At 48.8% G+C, this 20,104-nt stretch overlaps 1 protein-coding gene across 2 annotated transcripts in view; it reads left to right on the top strand.

Moving 5' to 3' along the window:
* The window catches only part of NALF1 (NALCN channel auxiliary factor 1), a 514,669-nt gene that overhangs the window by 141,284 nt on the left and 353,281 nt on the right, over positions 1-20,104 (top strand). The window lies entirely within an intron of this gene.

Here is a 20,104-nt window from a genome sequence, read left to right as displayed (position 1 = left end):
CCACCAAGGGCACACCTCCTCCAACAAGGGCACACCTCCTCCAACAAGGGCACACCTCCTCCAACAAGGTCACACCTCCTCCAGCAAGGTCACACCTCCTCCAGCAAGGTCACACCTCCTCCAACAAGGTCACACCCCCTCCACCAAGGGCACACCCCCTCCAACAAGGGCACACCCCCTCCAACAAGGGCACACCTCCTCCACCAAGGGCACATCTCCTCCAACAAAAGTCATACTGTCTTCCCAAACAGTTTCCCCACGTGGGAACTAAGAATTCAAACATATGAGTCTGTGGGGCCATTCTCACTCAAACTGCCACACCATATAAACAAAATATAAGAAAAGGACCATGTCTGGATCCAGGCTGGCAGCTGTCCTAAGCTTTGACAGAGTGACACTAGAGCCTTGACAGGTGGCACTATGTTTTCCTAGCCCCTCTCTTCCCCATGCATTTGTTTTCTAAGCCTGATAAAACCACACCCCTTACTTTCTGCTTCCAGGTCTTTTCCTCTTGACTCTCTAAGGTGAGATAGAATCATCACACACATTTAATAGGGTGCCAACTCCATTGTGCACACCACTGAGTGTGTGAGAGGGAGGCCACAGACACTTGGAATACAATTTGAAATATAAATTTATAGGAGAGAGGCCTGGCTTTGTGAATGGGATGAGCACTGACTTCTCCTGGGCAGGTCCTGTGTTGGACTCAGGTGGTGTGGAGCTCAGTGCCACATGCTGCCTTTGCTCACTTAGCCCTGTTGTATAATATAAGAAACCCGTTTCTACCCCCTAAATGTCCTAAATGTTGTTTTCTTAAATTCTTGGAATGGAAATGGCAACTTCTCATTCATCTAGGTCGGATCAGGGCTGCATTTGCTATAAGTCCAGCGGTCGGAAGCTGCAGTGAGGATCTCACTGAGCCAATGTGGTTGTTTGAGTTGGGACATGAGATGAGCGTAAGAGACAAATGACCTAGTGACACAAGTGCTGAAGAACCAGGAATTCTCCAAAATCTAGGATGCAGAGTGAAGGCAGTGCAGGCGGAGATCAGAAAGGATGGATAATAAGGAGAAAACAACATGTAGATAGCACAGGAAGTTATTGAGGTGGATGTAAAGACCATGGATACAGACAGGATGATGGCCAAGCACAGCACACACAGAAGTCTCGGGAAGTAACCATGTTTAGAAAACTGTAGGCAAAACACAGGAAGTAGGATCTAGGATCACATGAGAACCAAGCTCTAGGGAGCTGTAGAACCATGTTTCCTTTGTCTGTAACTGAGTAGCATGCCCGTTGTCCGCAAGATGCCCACCATGACTAGGATGACAGGGCCTTAGGTGAGACATCTTGGTGGTCCTTGGTCTGACTGGCTAGATAGGTCGTCATTGCAGCTTTGATTTGCATTTCCCTAAAGGCCAAGGATGTTGAACATTTTCCCTGTGTTCATTGGTCTTTGTGTCTTTATTTGAAAAGTGTCTATTAGCATTTATTATACCTACACTTACTGGATTGTTTTGTTTAAATTTTTAGTTTTTAATGAATCCTAGGTAATCCCTTCTTGCATGAATATTTAACAGTCTCTCTCCCTTTCTGTGGACATCACTTCACTCTACAGATTGTTTCCTTGTACAGAAAAGAATTTAATTCGATGCATTCCCATCCACCAGATTTTGATCTGATTTCCTGCCCGGTTAGAATCCTGTTCAGAAAGCCATTGCCCATTCATATAAGTTAAGTATTTCCTCAGGGTTTTTTTTTTCTTCTAACATTTTCTATGTTTCAAATTGTGGGTTGGTTTTATGTTCACTTCTGTATAAGTTGAGGGAGGGAGGGAGAGAGAGAGAGAGAGAGAGAGAGAGAGAGAGAGAGAGAGAGAGAGAGAGAGAGGAAGTTTTCGTCTCCACTTGTTCAGAGTAGCCCCATTGTTATTCTTTTCCTTTTTGCCTTGGAAGGGTTAACACCACTGAGCACAGTAACACAGCCTGTAGAAAAGTGAGTCGGTGCCATTTCTACATCTCACCAACGAGAACTCTGGTGAGCAAAGGCTCACCTCGAGTCTTTCTGGGAAGAGCATTCTCAGGTATCATAATGATGTACAAGGATTGTTGACATGGTTCAGTTGGTAATGTGCTGTGTCTGCGGGATGGAAACCAGAATTCCACCTGCAGATCCTGCCATGCATGGCAGTGCATGTATGTGTCACAGCTGTACGGAGGCAGAGACAGGATCCCCCCTAGGCCTTGCTGCCTAACCAGCATGGACTACGTGGTGAGCTTCAGAAAAGTGAGAGTCCCTGCCTCAAAACAACAGCAAAACCGAAGCAAGCCAACAAACAGTGCACTGGGCTTCAAGAAACAGCTCCACAATCCTGTTCACTGGGACAGCTATGACTGACTGAGTGGGTCACAATGCAGAGCAAAGTGACACGGGTGTGAGAAAAGCAATAGCAGAGTCTCGGACGCTGGTGGGGGTGGGACAGAGGTAAGAAATGGCTGAATGAAGTTGCCAAATAATTCATTTAATTAATGGAAAAAGTGGGCATGTAAGGCTGTCTCCTGACTTTCACACACATGTACACATACACCAGCACACACATTTGCATCTCACATGCAAATATATGCATGTGCATACACATATAAACCTGCAAACCGGTGTGCATACACACAGACTGTGGAACTCACTGAAGTTCTTCATGGCTCCCACGTTCCCTGTCTTCCGTATTTGTTTCCAGGGAATTGGCAAAGTGTCTGACTCTGGTTTCTCCTCAACAGCTGTCAGGCTCCACTCCCAGGCAACAGCTCTTGTCAGGGAGTTTCTTCTTGTCTTTTCTGTGTCTGGGTTGTGTCACTGGCAGCACATATGAGACTGTCTTCCTGACAAAGACTGTGTTCCAAGGTAGCCATGCCAGAGTTCTCTGCAGCCTGAACCCCAACCACTGGCTCAGTACAAAGGCGTTTAGGAAAACAGTACATTACACTTCCATTTTAAAAAGATTTATTTATTATTTATGTGTGTGAGTGTTTTGTCTTGCATGTGTGCCTATGTACCATGTGACTACAGTACGCAGGGAGGCCAGAGGAGGGTACAGAATCCCCTGGAGTTTCAGGTGGTTGTGAGCTGCCACATAGGTGCTAGGAGCCAAACTTGAGTCCTCTGCCAAACCCACCAGGGCTCTTAGCTGCGGAGCCTATACATCTCTCCAGCCTGTACATTGCTTTTTCCTGACAGTTGGTTTGGCCTAGGTCACTGGTTGTATAAGGTGACTTTTGAAAGATGAAAGCTCTGCCCACGAACAACATGGTGGCAAGTGGTTGTTGTATAACCATAATGGCTCAAATTGTTGTACTTTGTTTGTTTGAAAAACGTATACTTAGGGGTTGTTTTTTCTCTGAAACAAATCTTTCTTTGCTTGGATAAAGTGCCATAGCAACAGTTGCTTTAGGATTTCAATGTGATTAATGATGCAGTTTTGAATTTCTTAGAGAAAGGGGCAAGATGAAGCTATAACACGGTAGGATAAAGATGTTTTCAACACTGTGAATAGATATATAATGATATTTTCTGCATATAAAAACCATGGAATGTCTCTGATCCTGTTCACTCCATGGCCTTCTTTTGGTCATAACACTTTCTGTGAGCAGGTAACATAGGGCCTCAGGGTGCGTCTGTGGCAGGGACCAATCTTCAACAAGACAGTGTGCCTACATGACAGTGTGCCCACATGACAGTGTGCCCACATGACAGTGTGCCTACATGACAGTGTGCCTACATGACAGTGTGCTGAGGAAGGAACAGGCTGACTGAGGACGAGCACACTGCCACAGCCAGGGTACCGATAATGCCAATTTCTTTCTGAAAAAACAAAAAAAGGTTTAACATAAAAAATGATATTTGAGTTGAGCCTTTCATGAAAACCTGTAGACTTTCTCCCCCAGTCCTCATTTCTTGGCCTTTTAACTACTGTTATTTTGTGGCTGTTGCTGTGTAGCTGACAATGCTAAGGTAGACTCTGGTCTGTCTACCGAAGGCTCTGGCCATCCCTGACCAATTAACCCCAGCCACGCCACTTTGCCTGCCTCCTCTTCAGCGTATTTTGCAGTCTTCAGAACCTGTCTGCTTTCTCCTCAGCAGCTGGGAAGGGGCCAGAGTATGACACCCCTAGCCAACAGGCGTACTGCCTCTTGGTCCCTCCTTGCCCTCAGTTTTCTTCCTGACGTTCAAGGCAGGAAAGGCCATTTCTCTTCAGTGCTCTGTGGTCTCCTGTGTATGCTGGGTTTTCATCTGGCCCCAGGCTTCAGCCTCATGAGTGTGTGCAGAGGAGCTCGCTGTGCGTTAGTTATGATCTCCGTATGTGACCTTCCCAGGCTGGAGCCTCAGGAAGCCTGCGTGCCTTCCTTCCCCCAAGGAAACCACGGATTTGCTTTGGGGACATTGCAGGCTAGAGGGCTGGCTCTGTTAAGTGCTACTACAAAAAAGAGAAAAGCACATAGCTAGTGCCTGCAGTCAGAGCTCCAGGAACAGCGTGGCTGGAGGCTCAACTGGTGCAGTGCAGGGTGAAAGGCCTCAGGGTGACCCCAGGAGGGCCGACTTCCAGGAGAAGGGGGCCCTTGAGTTTGGTGAAAGTGCAACCACTTTCACCAGCTGTGTTCTTTCCCTGGGAGGAGGTGAAGCTTGCTGTTCTGTTGATTGTTTTCCTCTACTGACTTTATTAAAGTGTTGACACTGAGAACTAAATGGTTAAAAGTGATGCATTAAGCCACCAGAGAAGACAGATGGAGGACATGGAGGGAGAGAGGGGAAGCTGAGCACGTGGCTGAGGGAGAGTCTGCAGAGGAAAGCACCACACCCTAGCACAAAGATGAAATGGAGGAGAAAGAGGAAATACTTTAAGGGAGGTGATCCAGGGGACTGGGCATCCGTGTGTGAGTGTGCAGGCGCTGTTTCTACTGCTGTGTTCACAAGGAAGATCTGGGGCTAAGAGAATCAATGCATTTCTAGAAGGAACAGTGTGAGCCACTCAAGGCCAGATGGGATGGAGGACAGGAGAAGAGCCAGGAAGGTGAGCTAGTGCGCTCTGTCGTGAGACGGTGGGCAGGTCAGAGGTCGGATTTTACTTGATGGATATTTCCAGAGTTTAACGGGGCAGCTCATGGGGGAAGAGAAGTTTGTTACTTATCCCCATTGGCCATAACATATGAGGAAGAGTAGGGACATTCAAATAAATGTGAAAAAATAATTTTCAAAAAAAAAAATCACACGTTAGGACTACAGAGTAGGCTCAGGTAAAAGTGTGCACTGTTCTTACAGAGGATCTGTGGTCAGATTACAGAATATGTAGTCAGGCAGGTCCCAAATGCCTGAAACTCTGGCTCTAGGGTCTCAGGTAACTTCTGGGCTCCACAGTATGGCCGTACTGATCTCTCTTCCAGGCCATGGCCAGCACTTGGCAGTGTGAAGAGATTTGGGCTGCAGGATCTGCGTTACACTGATTTCTCAAACATGAAACACTCAGGCACCGTGTGCGTTGCTTAGCAGACTGGAAGTGTTCTCTCGTTAGTAATAGATTTTCCTTTACTTAGCAACGTATGCAGACAGTCTTATGCTACCCTTATGGGCACATTAGAGTGCAGTGCCCCAATGATTCTGTGTGTGACTCATACCTGTTTGCTGACATGAACACGGGGAGGGGACACCCAGAAATTCTGGCGGGAGGAAGAACCCCCCCATCGCCTAAGTGCTGATATTTTTAGGCAGCACTTTAGCATCTTCAAACCTTTGGCTGATTTTGATTCTCACAGAGCAATGTGGTGGTTATTTTCCAGGCGATTTTGCCTTTAAAATAGAAGTAAGGCAGTTAAGTGGTTTAAAAAACAAAACAAAACTCACTGTGATTCTTGATAAATAAAAGCTCAGAAAGCTATAAGAATAAGATACCACTTTTCTAGTACAATTAGTGTGTTTGAGACATATCCTGGCAAGGACAAGATGTTCTCCAGAGGGAGATTGGTGTGTTATTCCACTTTTCATTAAGTAATCATTGAGCAGGCTCCACTCTCACTGAGGGAGCAGAGGCCACAGTGGCGCATCCTGCTGGGAGAACGTGCCTACGCCCCTTACCTTATGGACACTCCCCTTGAAAATAAAGGTATATAAGAAATAACAAACTTTCTTATGCGAGCATGTGGGCGTGTTTGTGAGTCATTCCAGCACATATAAATGTACACAAGATAATATGTTCCAGGAAACAATGGCGTTCCTAGTCACTAGGACCACATTTTAACTCCTCTTGTTGTCCGTTTTGGGGACACACTTATGTATAATAGTTTCACCGGCATGTGAACCTGCGGGTCATCTTGAGATACTCTTTGGTTTGTTAAACTTTGTAAGCAGTTTTAGTAAGTAACTCTAACCCGGGTTCATAACCTTACCATCATGCATCGACAGATACAAACACACTATTTTCTGAAAATGTTTAAACTGTTATCTTAAATTTCCTGTGATTGACTTAAAAAAAAAAATCAGAGAGAAAGTCAAATAACTCCAAGCGTGATTTCAGCTGAGTCCAGCTTCAGAACCAAGAACTGCCAACACCATTATCCCAAAGAGTCTATAACCCAAACAAACAAAGCACCGTGGTCCTGGAAAGTGGCTGGTGAATCCCGAATGTGGCTCAGGGTTTGCATGTGGGTTTGTTTGTTCTGCTGTGCACTGTATCCCAAAGCCGTTCCACTCTCCCTGCCTAAGTAAGCCAAGGACTGCCATCGCACACTGAGGATACTCCATAGAGCACATGGCCATTTGCTTTTAAAAAGACACTGCTCAGATAGGAAGGAAACTGTGGCTGGGCGCTCTTCATCTCTGAAAACCGTGGCTTTGTTGGTAAACCATTGTGACGAGCTCACACAAATGCTGCTTGTAAACCTGTTGTAAATAACAGATGGCAGGTTGTTCATGCAACAGTGCTGGGCTCCTTCAGGGAACCCACTATGTTCAGCAGGCCCCGGTGACTCACATACAGGAGGCTGAGTCGCTTTATGTCATCGTCATCCTGGGTCTGCGGTCACATGCTTCCCTTTGTGTTTGTCTGGATTTAAAATCAGTTGCGGGCAACTGTGCCTGAAATAGTCTTCATGGCTGTTAGAACAGAAGGGCTTTCTGAAGTCACAGTTCAGGTTTTACATTTTTTTAATTTCATATATTTTCTGAGTCTCTGTTCAATTTTTTTCCATAGTGACTGTTGTAAGTACTTTTATGTTATTGGTTATTATAGGGAGAAAATAGATGTGAAAAACTTGTGCATGAAAAGCTCTTGTGAACACTTTCTATTCATGCCTGGTATCTCCCGAAAATTCTAGTCAGATTTCTCCTTCTTTCTTCCATTTGTTTTGTCTCAGATTATGAAGAGTATTCAACATCTAACAAACTTATCACTAAATTTTTGATACTTATAAAAATGGGTATTTAAAAATTCATAAACAAGTAAATTAATGTGAACAACACAAGGTGGATTTTGTGGTAGGCATAACCCTTTTATGTCTTTACTCCTGGGCTCAGGAGGTAGAGGCCAAGAAGAGTGTGGAACAAAGCCAGCCTCAGCTACGGAAATGAATTTGAGTCCTGATTTACACCATGTAAGCTCCCTTAAAGAAACACACAGTCAACAAACAAAGCAAATATAAAGTTATATATTTTCAAAATTTACTTTGGAATACAAATGAGGAACATAAATAGAAATGTAGCTACTTCATAAGATGACTTGGTGATTTCTTGCCATCAATACGCCCTTTAAGATTTTTGTTAGTAAAAGTAAAAGCTCAGACCATTCTGTTCATGGGTGGTTGGACATCCAAGAGATGCATAGTTCCCAGGACCTGATCTATTATGTTGCCTACTATTCCTCTGAGGCAAGTGATGAGCCATGGCTGAATTCTAAATGGAAGCCATTAGCTTTGTAATAGAGTATGTCATGCCTGGAGTATCCCAGGGCAGAGAAACCCGGGCTATTCATGGGCTCAAGTCAGACACCACAGGATGGAGCCACCCTGGCTTAGGTTTCAGCGTTGCTGTCCTCCAGCCTGGGGGGGAAGACGCAACTGGACCATCAACTCAGAAAATTCCCTGAATGGTCTGGTCCCCCCTCAAGAAGGCTGTCTGTACCGCGTAGATGGAAAGAGCATAGTTGGAGTTAGTGATGTCGGCACTAGAACAGGCCACTGTCCACCGCAGTCTGGGGGTCCTAGGGAGTGGATGCTGAGTGACTGTCAGGCTGGGAAGGGGAGAGAACAGATGGCATGCCACACCCCAAAGCCTTCCTATAGTGTTGTTGCAAGACATCCCAGGAATGACAGGAAGTTAAGAGACTGCTGTGGTTGCTAGGAGGGACTGCCTTAGCAAGGACTCACCTCACTGAGTTAACATCACTTTAGATTCAGTGTACTTCCTCCTTGTGTAGGTGAAATGAAACAACTATCTCAATTTCAGTTGGGGGATTGCTTAGAAATGTACTGTACTTGCCTGCCCACCCCCCCCCACAGTTATTTTTAAAGGTCTGATTTCAAAATAAATAGGGAGCTACTGGAAATACTAATAGAAGTTTTCATTTAAATATACATTCTGTCATTCCTGCTTAAAAGTAATACTTCTTGAAATGTGCCCAGGGCTATCTATTTTCATAATCTCAAGTATGTTATTATAAATATTGCAAATTTTGTATAATAAACCTAGAGATGAACAGTTAGCAAGAATAAGTGTCTACTTTTTTGCTATCACAGAAGATATTTTCCATTACAAAGAAGAGAGGGTTTAGAAGTTCCTCTAACTTTTCAGTGTGTTGTGTTCAGGTGACCCTTGTCAGCTAGTTACAGTGTCCATGTTTTCTACAGAATGCCATTTCTGGCCTTTATAAAAGTTACACAAATTAGCTATGCTTGACAACATCTTACATCAATTAGCCAAAAATAATGACATGTATGTATGTACATATGTATGTTTTGTTTGTTTATTACATCTGGGTCACAGTTTCCTCTCCCCCTCTCTGCACAGTACACACACACACACACACACACACACACACACACACACACACACACACAAACACACTTTCCCTCTTTCCCCAGCCCCCATCCACTTCTCTTCAGAAAAGAGCAAGCCTACCATGCATAGCGACTGGCATGTTAAGTTGCAGTAAGACTAGGCTCCTCCTCTCCTATTAATGCTAGGAGAGGCCAGGCAGTAGGAGAAACAGGTCCGAGAGGCAGAGGCAGGCAGCAGCCAGTCAGAGCCAGTCCTGCTCCCACTGTTAGTCCCACAAGAAGGCCAAGCTACACACCTTTTATAAACCAAAAGAACAAAATTTTGAAGTCGACCTTGAACAATTTAAATTCTCATACATTCGTGTGGAAAACTAGGCCTGCCCCGTACACGGAGACAAAGACACGAGACACGACACAAAATCCCCACCTCATCTTAAACAACAGAAGGACATCTTTAACATATCTTATGGTGAAAAAGCATAGTCTCGGCTTGGTTGGCTGAGGTTTGGACTCAGTGCCTCATGTGCTCATAACTGCCAGCACCTCTTACTGCTAACACTGGAATCATAACCACGTGACTGGGCTGGGCACGTAGGCAGAGCCCTCCTGTCTTGCATTTCTTATGTGTTGTGCCTTTGCTAAAATTTTCAGCTTTTAGAATCTTTAAGGTCGTGGAGCATAATGAAAAGGAGAATTGTGCAGCACTGATTAGTGTTCAAATGGCTTCAAGAGAGATGGTGCCTGATGCCAGGAAGCACATAGGCTTTCCTGATTTTCCTCTATCCCTGATAGATAGCACAGTTAATCATCTCTGTGTATGGAAATATTGCCTCTGTTCTCAACACTGCTCAGGTCTACCGAATACCATGTGAACATTTGGTGGTTACTATGCTGGACGCTACTTTCCTGTCTGCTGGAAAGACAGCCTGCAAGTACAGAGTTCTGGCACCAGCTGCCCAACTCCCTGAAAGACCCCTGAAGATGCCTTCAGTTATAAGCTGTGACTTTGACTAATTGGCACACCTTGTCTGTCTGTGATGCACAAGTTGAGGGCATCAACCAGTCAGAGAAAAGGTTGCAAAGTCAGAAGAAAAGACATGTCAGAAGATTCCTTTGACCCCAGATAGCAAAAGGAGAGGTTTGGCTTTAATGGGATGTCAGGGAAGTTGGACTGTACACCCCCTTTGTGTCTGATGAGGGGTCCTGATGTTGACCATTCTTGGAAACATAAGAAGGTGCTAACAAAAGATTGTCATCATGAAAATAATCCACATAGGGCTGGTGAACTGGCTGAGTGGCTCAAAGGTGAGGATGACCTGACTCATGAAACCCACATAATAATAATAATAATAATAATAATAATAATAATAATAATAATAATAATACCAACAACAATTAAATCCACAGGAATTATAAAAGTATAGATCACTTCAAAGAGTAGAAAATTAATGGACTTATGTGGATTTCTTGTTTCTCTATGTCGTTTGCTTTCTATTGGATAGGGCTCTAGCCCATGCAAGCACAGGGCTTAAAATACATACAAAATTAGTGTTGTAGGCTATATTTATTCCTTGACATTGCTTATTAGCTTGGCATAATTACCTCGTGTGAGTGGGGCTGGGGAGCCCGTGTTTTCCCAGCACTGATAGATGACAGGACGCTATCTCAAACTGTGAGGCGGGAGGGGATTGCTTTCCACAGAACATTTACGTAAGGCTAATTGCATTAATCTTGGCATGATATGGCATATCTTGGTTAACTTGTTTTCTCCTTTTGTGATTTTATTTATCTGAAATATTCTCCATGGTGCACTTTCCATCTGGTTATGTGCAGTCCTGGTTAAACTGGTCACTTGCAAAAAGGCAAGACTAGTTCCTTCTTGTCACAGGACCTACCCTGGGGTCAGCTTCTCTGTGCCCTTGAGGATGTTGTTATTCCAGATGTGATGGTGAAAACAAGCCGCAACAGTGCTTTCAAATTACAAGTATGAGATGGCGAACACTTGCCGCGTCCACTTACAGCAGAGAGGGAATTATTTATGTCGTGATGAGATTAGACAAAAGGGCTGCGGTGCAGCTGATGGTGGCTGAGAAGTCCTAGAACCCAATTTGCGTAGCCCTGCTCAATAATAATTCTTAAATCATGAACAAAAGATGCCTGATAGCTATGCGTGGCGGTGGTAATCCTGGCCCTTGACAGACTGAAGCAGGAGGGTTGCGCCAGATTTAAGACAACCCTGTACTCCATAATAAGTAACATGCCAGCAAAGGCCACATAGCAAGACCTCAATTTCCAAAATAAAAAGAACAAACAAAACAAGATAGCAGCCACAGGAACAGGAGATCTTTCCTTGAGCATTCCTAGGAATTTGTAATATTCTTTGAGAAGTTTTCTATTTCCCCTTCTGGTAAAATACTTTCCATTAACTTTCTAAGTCCTATCCATGAAAAATTTCAAATGAAGCAATGCAATTAAAAGAATATTTTCATACTATTGTTTTACAGATTAAAATTTGAGACCAACTTTTAGGTCTTCTGCTAAATTTAGTGCAAGCTAGAGTTTGCCTCCTACCTCCCCACCCCACCCCCCCACATTCCCCTCCACCTCCCCACCCCACCCCCACACTCCCCTCCACCTCCCAATCCCACCCCCACATTCCCCTCCACCTCCCTACCCCACCCCCACATTCCCCTCCACCTCCCCACCCCACCCCACATTCCCCTCCACCTCCCCACCCCACCCCCACATTCCCCTCCACCTCCCCACCCCACCCCCACATTCCCCTCCACCTCCCCATCCCACCCCCACATTCCCCTCCACCTCCCTACCCCACCCCCACATTCCCCTCCACCTCCCCCCCCCACCCCACATTCCCCTCCACCTCCCCACCCCACCCCCACATTCCCCTCCACCTCCCCACCCCACCCCAAACTCCCCTCCACCTCCCCACCCCACCCCCACATTCCCCTCCACCTCCCCACCCCACCCCCACATTCCCCTCCACCTCCCCACCCCACCCCCACATTCCCCTCCACCCCCCACCCCACCCCCACATTCCCCTCCACCTCCCCACCCCACCCCACATTCCCCTCCACCCCCCACCCCACCCCCAACATTCCCCTCCACCTCCCCACCCCACCCCACATTCCCCTCCACCTCCCCACCCCACCCCCACATTCCCCTCCACCTCCCCACCCCACCCCCACATTCCCCTCCACCTCCCCACCCCACCCCCACATTCCCCTCCACCCCCCACCCCACCCCCACATTCCCCTCCACCTCCCCACCCCACCCCACATTCCCCTCCACCCCCCACCCCACCCCCACATTCCCCGCCACCTCCCACCCCACCCCACATTCCCCTCCACCTCCCCACCCCACCCCACATTCCCCTCCACCTCCCCACCCCACCCCCACATTCTCCTCCACCTCCCCACCCCACCCCCACATTCCCCTCCACCTCCCCACCCCACACCCCCACATTCCCCTCCACCTCCCCACCCCACCCCCACATTCTCCTCCACCTCCCCACCCCACCCCCACATTCTCCTCCACCTCCCCACCCCACCCCCACATTCCCCTCCCACCTCCCCACCCCACCCCGCATTCTCCTCCACCTCCCCACCCCACCCCCACATTCTCCTCCACCTCCCCACCCCACCCCACATTCCCCTCCACCTCCCCACCCCACCCCCACATTCCCCTCCACCCCCCACCCCACCCCCACATTCCCCTCCACCTCCCCACCCCACCCCACACTCCCCTCCACCCCCCACCCCACCCCCACATTCCCCTCCACCTCCCCACCCCACCCCCACATTCCCCTCCACCTCCCCACCCCACCCCCAATTCTCCTCCACCTCCCCACCCCACCCCACCCCACATCCCCTCCACCTCCCACCCCACACCCCACATTCCCCTCCACCTCCCCACCCCACCCCCACATTCCCCTCCACCTCCCCACCCCACCCCACATTCTCCTCCACCTCCCACCCCACCCCCACATCTCCTCCACCTCCCCACCCCACCCCACATTCTCCTCCACCTCCCCACCCCACCCCCCACATTCCCCTCCACCTCCCCACCCACCCCCACATTCCCCTCCACCTCCCCACCCACCCCACATCCCTCCACCTCCCACCCCACCACATTCCCCTCCACCTCCCCACCCCACCCCCACATTCCCCTCCACCTCCCCACCCCACCCCCACATTCCCCTCCATCTCCCCACCCCACCCCCACATTCCCCTCCATCTCCCCACCCCACCCCCACATTCCCCTCCACCTCCCCACCCCACCCCACATTCCCCTCCACCTCCCCACCCCCACATTCCTCCACCTTCCCACCCACACCCCCACATTCCCCTCTACCTCCCACTGTACCCCCACATTCCCCTCCACCTCCCCACCCACCCCCACATTCCCCTCTACCTCCCCAACCCCACCCCACATTCCCTTCCACCTCCCCACCCCACCCCACATTCCCTTCCACCTCCCCACCCACCCCCACATTCCCTCTACCTCCCCACCCCACCCCCACATTCCCTCCACCCTCCCACCCCACCCCCACATTCCCCTCCACCTCCCCACCCCACCCCCACATTCCCCTCCACCTCCCCACCCCACCCCCACATTCCCCTCTACCTCCCCACCCCACCCCCACATTCCCCTCCACCTCCCCACCCCACACCCCCACATTCCCCTCCACCTCCCCACCCCACCCCCACATTCTCCTCCCACCCCCCACCCCACCCCCACATTCCCCTCCACCTCCCCACCCCCACACCCCCACATTCCCCTCCACCTCCCTACCCCACCCCCACTTTCCCCTCCACCTCCCCACCCCACACCCCACATTCCCCTCCACCTCCCCTCCCCACCCCCACATTCTCCTCCACCTCCCCACCCACCCCCACATTCCCCTCCCCCTCCCCACCCCCACATTCCCCTCTACCTCCCCTCCCCACCCCCACATTCTCCTCCACCCCCCACCCCACCCCCACATTCCCCTCCACCTCCCCACCCCACCCCCACATTCCCTCCACCTCCCCACCCCCACACCCCCACATTCCCCTCCACCTCCCCACCCCACCCCCACATTCTCCTCCACCTCCCCCACCCCACCCCCACATTCCCCTCCACCTCCCCACCCCCACATTCCCCTCCACCTCCCCCACCCCACCCCACATTTCTCCTCCACCTCCCCACCCCACCCCCACATTCCCCTCCACCTCCCCACCCACCCCCACATTCCCCTCCACCTCCCCACCCCACCCCCACATTCCCCTCCACCTCCCCACCCCACCCCCACATTCCCCTCCACCTCCCCACCCCACCCCCACATTCCCCTCTACCTCCCCACCCCACCCCCACATTCCCCTCCACCTCCCCACCCCACCCCCACATTCCCCTCCACCTCCCCACCCCACCCCCACATTCCCCTCTACCTCCCCACCCCACCCCCACATTCTCCTCCACCTCCCCACCCCACCCCCACATTCTCCTCCACCTCCCCACCCCACCCCCACATTCCCCTCCACCTCCCCACCCCACACCCCCACATTCTCATCTAGTAGCAGCACCCTCAGCAGTACTGGGCTTTATACAATGTGACCTGCATTGACAGTAGATTTGACATTACCAACCATGCTCTGTAGTTCACACTAAAGCTCATACTTGGCATTGGACCGTATGTGAACAGTGCACAAATAATCCTAACCAAAAATAATTATAAAATTTAAAATATCCACATTAATGGTATCTTTTTAAGAAATAAAATAAAGTCACAGTTTGTATTATGAAAAAAAATTAACTTTAAGGCTTCATTAGATCGATAATTTATTTTACTCTATTGCAAACACCTATAGATGGCTATATGGTCTAATGTTCGCAAAAGGATATTTTACTTATGATTCAAAAAAAGAACAATTTCATTTGTTATCTGTGTAGCTGTCGGCTTAGTAGTGTAGACTGCATAGTTCTGAGTGCAACAAAGAGGAAAGTAACAATGGTCACAGCAGTCCTTGCTATTTCCTCAGAGGAATGGAGATGGTGCATTCCTGTGGGGCCAGACTGGACTCGTGAAAACTGACCCTGAATTAGAAGGAAAAAGTGGGTGTGTGGGCATTTGACAGCATAACTAGGACAATATGCTAAATAAAGTACTCAACAGTAAAACACACAGAGAAACAACAGTGCACATGGGGAGCTACAGCTAGACAGTGTATGGGGAAGCTACAACTAGACAGTGCGTGTGGGGAGCTACAACTAGACAGTGCACGTGGGGAGCTACAACTAGACAGTGCACGTGGGGAGCTACAACTAGACAGTGCGTGTGGGGAGCTACAACTAGACAGTGCGTGTGGGGAGCTACAACTAGACAGTGCACGTGGGGAGCTACAACTAGACAGTGCATGTGGGGAGCTATAGCTAGACAGTACACATGGGGAGCTACAACTAGACAGTACATGTGGGGAGCTACAAATAGACAGTGCATGTGGGGAGCTACAACTAGACAGTGCACTTGGGGAGCTACAACTAGACAGTGCACGTGGGGAGCTACAACTAGACAGTGCACGTGGGGAGCTACAACTAGACAGTGCGTGGGGGGAGCTACAACTAGACAGTGCACGTGGGGAGCTACAACTAGACAGTGCGTGTGGGGAGCTACAACTAGACAGTGCATGTGGGGAGCTACAACTAGACAGTGCGTGGGGGGAGCTACAACTAGACAGTGCGTGGGGGGAGCTACAACTAGACAGTGCATGTGGGGAGCTATAGCTAGACAGTACACATGGGGAGCTACAACTAGACAGTGCATGTGGGGAGCTACAACTAGACAGTGCATGTGGGGAGCTACAACTAGACAGTGCATGTGGGGAGCTACAACTAGACAGTGCGTGGGGGGAGCTACAACTAGACAGTGCATGTGGGGAGCTATAGCTAGACAGTACACATGGGGAGCTACAACTAGACAGTACACATGGGGAGCTACAACTAGACAGTACATGTGGGGAGCTACAACTAGACAGTGCATGTGGGGAGCTACAACTAGACAGTGCGTGTGGGGAGCTACAACTAGACAGTGCGTGTGGGGAGCTACAACTAGACAGTGCACGTGGGGAGCTACAACTAGACAGTGCACGTGGGGAGCTACAACTAGACAGTGCATGTGGAGAGCTACAACTAGACAGTGCATGTGGGGAGCTACAACTAGACAGTGCATGTGGGGAGCTACAATTAGACAGTGCATGTGGGGAGGTACAACTGGACAGTGCACGTGGGGAGCTACAACTAGACAGTGCGTGTGGGGAGCTACAATTAGACAGTGCATGTGGGGAGGTACAACTGGACAGTGCACATGGGGAGCTACAACTAGCTTGGTTCTAACAGTCTTGGGGCTCACAGATAGGCAAGCTCACTATCCCTGAGGACTCCTTGCATAGAAACTCAAGTATACATTTGAGTTAGAAAATGGTCTAATGACAGTTTTGTTGTAGCAGTACTACCCTAGTGGCATCAAGGAAAGAAAATAGAACTAGGAAATGATTCATGGTAGGGGCACTTAAAATACTAATAAATAAAAACAGAAGGTCAGGGTCAAGGAAGCTGCAATAAGTGAAGATCTTTTTTGTAACTAGCCCAAAGAATTCCAAACTATGTGACCACGCAGCCACAGAAAGGACGAAGAATTTGCGTTTGAGGTTTTAGGAATAGAAACTCTTTGTCTTCTGATATGAGGCATGTTAGGCCTCCAAATAACAAGGGAAAGCAGAGTAAAGGAGCCAGTTCATTACTTAAAGGGATAGGTCCTGGTCAGCACTCAGCACAGGCACAGTCCATGTGCAGTAGTGACAGATAACGTGCAACAGCAAGGGAGCATTAAATGGCAACAAAGGTGACATGAGCCTAGGGATTAAAAAGGAGACAAGCAGATGAAGCCTATGAAACACAAAATGATGGGAACAGGCAGATAAGTCTCTTTATAGAAAATAAAGTTTGCAAAAGAGTAGAAGGCAAAACACAAAGACAGGTGAGGATTTCATAGGATCAGAAAAGTCTACTGATCTGGATACTCGGGAGCCTTCAAATCCCAACAAAGATGAAGCCAAGGGCACACGAAGAGGCATTAAAATAAAACTTATGAATAAGATAGTGCTTCCTATAGTGGTGCTGCTTTGAGCATGAACATTGTTATCATAGGTGGAAATAGGGGGACCACCTGCCAAGGAAGAATAATTAACATGCCTCTCTAAGTATGTACCTATGAAATTATGTCCAAAGAAGGACAGCAACATAAAAACATTTTCCCCCTCAGTGTCATCGCTACAGGGAGGGAATTCTGACAGTGTGACAACATGTAGGTCAGACGCAGCAGACAGAAGGGTGAGCTGGAGACTTAGAAAATGCTGAGAAATATAAATACGACTCTGTACGCATGGGCTTTCTCATTACTGACAAGTGGAGATGTGGAAACATAATCTCTGGACAACCAAAATGGTGGCAATCCCCAGGTGGAGCCAGAGGCAAGTGTGAATATACACCCCTGGGGTGTTACAGTAGTCACTGCTCTGCATGTGGAGGTGCGCATGAAGGTTAGCACTGCTAGCCACTGCATTGCAAATATATATATAAAGAGAGACCATTTGGTCTCAACTTTCCTAGGGAGTTCTTTGCCCCAAGTGTACACATGTGTTCAAATCTTCACATGCCTAGGACACACGCACAAAATCACAGCAAAACTATCCTCAACTGGGATACTGCCTACAGAGCTCCTGCCTGCTTATGGTTCTGGGCATATTTAGGAGGAAGGTATTCAATTGTCTAGAATTTTACTATTTCCTCCTTGATCTTTCCATGTGATTGTCCTGGAGGTCCCATTCCCCAGTTTTCCTCACATGTTTAATTTTTAGTCAGTGTTTTAACTGTCGAGTAGATGCTTGTTTCCAGATATAGGTGAGGCCATGAGAGATGTGATGATGACAGGACTCAATGTAAACTTCTATAAATAACGCATTCCATCTATAAAAACCTGGGGTTTAGAGAGGTAGTAGGTGTGCCTCATGGTCTCATCCCTGTCACTCTTTACTGACATAATGTCACACAAAAATAAGCATGCATCAAAATGGCCATATTGTGAGGAAGGCAGGCATGGCTCAGGTACTCCAAGGAGCAGACATGCATCAGGAACCCTGAGAAGCAGGCATGCATCAGATACTCTGAGGAACAGGCATGCATCAGGAACCCTGAGGAGCAGGCATGCATCAGGAACCCTGTGTAGCAGGCATGCGTCAGATACCCTGAGGAGCAGGCATGCATCAGGAACCATGAGGAGCAGGCATGCATCAGGAACCCATGAGGAGCAGGCATGCATCAGGAACCCTGAGGAGCAGGCATGCATCAGGAACCCTGAGGAGCAGGCATGCATCAGGAACCCTGAGGAGCAGACATACATCAGGAACCATGAGGAGCAGGCATGCATCAGGAGCCCTGAGGAGCACGCATGCATCAGGAACCCATGAGGAGCAGGCATGCATCAGGAACCATGAGGAGCAGGCATGCATCAGGAACCATGAGGAGCAGGCATGCATCAGATATCCTGAGGAGCAGTCATGCATCAGGAACCCTGAGAAGCAGGCATGCATCAGATATCCTGAGAAGCAGGCATGCATCAGGAACCCTGAGGAGCAGGCATACATCAGGAACCCTGAGGAGCAGACATGCATCAGGAACCTTGAGGAGCAGGCATGCATCAAGAACCCTGAGGAGCAGGCATGCATCAGGAACCCTGAGGAGCAGGCATGCATCAGGAACCCTGAGAAGCAGGCATACATCAGATATCCTGAGAAGCAGGCATGCATCATATACACTGAGAAGCAGGCATGCATCAGAAACCATGAGGAGCAGGCATGCATCAGATATCCTGAGGAGCAGGCATGCATCAGGAACCCTGAGAAGCAGGCATGCATCAGATGCCCTGAGGAGCAGGCATGCATCAGGAACCATGAGGAGCAGGCATGCATCAGGAACCCTGAGGAGCAGGCATGCATCAGGAACCCATGAGGAGCATGCATGGCCTGGGCAACTCTTGGGGGATTCCATGGTCATTTTTAGCTGAGGCTGTGACAGGAGGGTGAATCCATAGTCCCTCAAACTCAACTCCTTTAAATTGTTTGTTTATAAGACTCATTATCATATAGACAGGAACCACTGAATACTCAGGCACACAAGCATACCCGGCTCACGGGTGTGGATGTCTGTTTAGTTTTCACATGAATGTTATGTATTTGTAGCACTGTCGGTTTTGTTAATATAGGGCACAACTGTGCAATTTTCTAAGTTGTGGAAAAACTTTTTTTTCTTTCCTGGAGTTATGACTTATGTTCACTGTAAACTGGATTTAGGACAGTCTAGAAGAAAGATGACTGGGAAGGAGTTTCTACAGAAGCTTAACCTGAGAGGAGGCACCATTCTCCATTCAGAGTGGCACCATTCTGTGGGCTAAGGGCATCTTGTTGTGCATCCTGACTGCAGATGGGAGGTGATGCGAGGCAATGACTGGCTGCCTCCCAACGCTGCCTCCACACCCTCCCTGGCAGAACGACCTGTACCCCTAAAGTGTGACCCCAAACACATCCCCCTGTTCTTGGGCCGCTTCCGTCAGGTGCTCCACCATGGCATTGAGAAAAGTAATTAAATCGGGCTGGAGATGATGGAAGATGGGGTCCCAAAGTCCATTTTTCCTGTCAGGTGGACCTAACAATTGCTGTCTGCTGTCTCTGTGAGCTGCCATCTCACACCTTGCATTTCCTTGCGATATTACTGTTATGTGTGTGCCTGTGAGGCCTGGGCCCCTTCTGTGTGGTGTGTGACCGTCCCTCTCATCCCTGCCTGTGCCTTCTCATGTGACAAATGTCCGTCACTGCTGCTGCAGCTGCTGCTGTTTAAATCCCCAGCAGGAGGAAAGACTGACCACTCAGTGGTAGAAGTTTTGGTTCCTTTAAAAACTCAGTTCTCTTATGTAAATATGTTTTTGATTTAATCCCAAGTGTGGGATTTGGAGCTGCTTC

Source organism: Acomys minous (assembly GCF_964271855.1).
Source record: "Acomys minous genome assembly, chromosome: 15".
Taxonomy (NCBI): Eukaryota; Metazoa; Chordata; class Mammalia; order Rodentia; family Muridae; genus Acomys; species Acomys minous.
Note: the sequence above shows the minus strand (reverse complement) of the source record. Positions and strands in the feature narration are given on the sequence as shown.